Source organism: Dipodomys spectabilis, unplaced genomic scaffold (genome assembly GCF_019054845.1).
Source record: "Dipodomys spectabilis isolate Male_0828 unplaced genomic scaffold, ASM1905484v1 ptg000527l, whole genome shotgun sequence".
Lineage (NCBI taxonomy): Eukaryota > Metazoa > Chordata > Mammalia > Rodentia > Heteromyidae > Dipodomys > Dipodomys spectabilis.
In genome coordinates this window covers 1886354-1889024 of record NW_024871204.1, presented here as the reverse complement: position 1 = coordinate 1889024, position 2671 = coordinate 1886354, and the positions used below count along the sequence as shown (strand labels likewise).

General features: G+C 32.0%; 1 non-coding gene across 1 annotated transcript; it reads right to left on the bottom strand.

Annotated features, from left to right (window-relative positions):
• Positions 1–2164: 2164 nt before the first annotated feature.
• Positions 2165–2271, bottom strand: LOC122099658. The gene has a single exon (XR_006145978.1). It is a non-coding gene; the product is annotated as a U6 spliceosomal RNA (small nuclear RNA).
• Between the last annotated feature and the right edge of the window lie 400 nt (positions 2272–2671).

The window sequence follows — 2671 nt, the reverse complement described above, 5'->3', positions numbered from 1 at the left end:
AGTTGTGGTCAGCCTGGAGCACATTTTCCCAAGAATATTCTGTAGTGTAAAAGAGGACCAACTATCAAAATAAAGGTGAAAATACTTGTCTAGTATGACTGATTTATCTTGCTTATATCTGTTGTTATTTTCATTACTTCAAACACATGGATAATTTATATTGGGATTAGACAAGTGGCAAAGGATTAATGGAATAAACATTCAGTTTACTTTCATATATCCAGTGTAATACACTTAACCTCTTATGGAAAATTAAATCTAACTGTAGAAACAATGTCAGAAATATTAAATAATCCTCAATACATGTAATCTGGCACACATACACCATCATCTACTCAGAAATTCAGTCTGTCAATAAATATTTATTTAGAATAAAATAATAAAAATTTAATTAATGAATATGACTTTTAAGTATCATCTGAAATACTCCTCACATATATAATTGTATAGCTGTCACCTAGACAGGAATTTAACATGCATGTAGAAATCAAATTTCCACAATATAAGCTAGAGAGGAGTCATATGCTCATGTACAGTATTGTGTGAATTTTACCACGGTGCTGAACCCTTCTGCCTAATACCAAGAGTCATGTGCAATAATTTATTATTTAACATTAAGAATACACTTTGAATTATTACATAATTATTACATAATTCACAGAATTGAAACAATAATGATATATTATTTGTTTAAATTCTAATGTTTCTCAATTTTACAATTCATGAAATATATTATTAAACTTATTAAACTTAGTTTCACTTTCTTCGTTGCCATAGATACTAAAATTTAAATTATATATTAAACATTAAACTTATGAAATCAATAATAAGTAACTTATTATTAAAATAATATGCTATTAATCTGTGATTTAAGTTATAGTTCTAACAAATTATGAGGTAAAAAAGATTTGATAGAAGTATGGTTAATTTTTTTAAACTTACCAGCTTGTTATTTGTTTCCTAATTGTGTCATTTGTTATTCTTGTTCCAAGTCATCTGTTCCTCTTCATTATTTAGTGTTCTATTTTATCGCTATTGGTTTACTGATTGTGCATTTTTCCGCTCTTCTTAGTGACTGACATGAGGCTGAAAATTGTATGCTAGTTTATTCCTCCTATGTTAAAGCAAAATTACTGCTCTCCACAGCTGTTCTACTCTTCTTTGTATAGTACAGTATTTCCCCCACTCCCATCTCTTGTGTTACTGCTCTCATGTATTTTATTTTTTTATTTAAATGTTTTTCCCACCATCCCTTCCCTCACACCTCCACAATACACTCCCCAAGCCCTCCACCCCTCACTACCCCCTGCCCTCCTAAATTGTGAAGTTTGTTTTTCAACATAGTGTCTTGTGCATCTCATTGTTACAATGGGTCAACCTGCATCTCTATCTAAGCATTTTGTTTTTTCTCTTTCCCTCCCCAAATTAGCGAAGTAGATATACAAGATGCAGGAGCACCAACATTGAATACAGTGAAAACAAGGGTTATACTATGAGGGAGGATTATATAAAAAAAAGGAAAAAAAATCACATTGTACATTATAAATACATTAGAAACAACAGCAAGGAAGAAAAAACAACTTACGTTCTTATCTTGGGGTTCATTTATCTTAATATCATCTTATCTAGTCCTATGCACATAGCTTATGATCTTTTCTGCTTATCCCAGACATATATTAATTATTGCAAATAAGGGATACCATGGGAAATATGTTCCTTGAGACTTGGCTTACTTCATTTAATATAATTTTTTCCAAGTATTTCCATTTCCTAACAAATTGGGTGATGCCATTCTTTCTGATGTAGGCATACAATTCATGTACACACACGCATGCACACACACACACACACACACACACACACACAAACACACACATTTTCTGGATCCATTAATCTACTGAGGGGAATCGAGTTTGGTTCCATATCTTAGCTATGTTAAATGATGCTGCAATAAACATAGTTGTGCTGGTAGTTTTAATATGGTCTTGCGTGTGGTGATTTGGGTGAATGCACAAAAGTGGGATTGCTAGGTTATAGGAGAGCTCTATATGGACTCTTTTGAGGAACCTCCACACTAATTTCCAAAGTGGTTGGACAAGTTTACAGTCCCACAAATAATGCAGTAGGGTTCCCTTCTGGCCACATCGCCTCCAGCTGTTTTTGTAAAAATGGAATGCTTCAGTAATTTGCATTTGTAATCCTTGCACTGCTGCCATGCTAATGTTGTCTATATTGTTCCAATTTTAGTGTATGTCCTGCCAAATTGAGCACAGAACAGTTTTTTTTTTAATCTCTAAAGTGCAACTGATTTTCTTAAACTAGACAATTAAAGAAAAAGTAAGTTCAAAAGAATTGTCGTGAAATTTTAGAATCATGTATTTCTTCCATAAGCACACAATTAAGAATAAAGCCAAGATTAACCTGTCCACAACAAAATAATTCCAGATATTTGTTGTTCAAGAAATTGTAGGAGGAGGAATTCAATTATTGTATACAAGGCACCTGCCATAATGAACACTGCAGCAAGTGTAAAGATTTGTTAAAGTTTTACTGTTTAAACATTTAATTTTGAGAATTTGCTTATATATGCCAAAATGAAGTCTGGCAGGTGAAAATACTTTTCCATAAACTATTTAAGATTTATATTAGCAGACATATACTACTAAATATA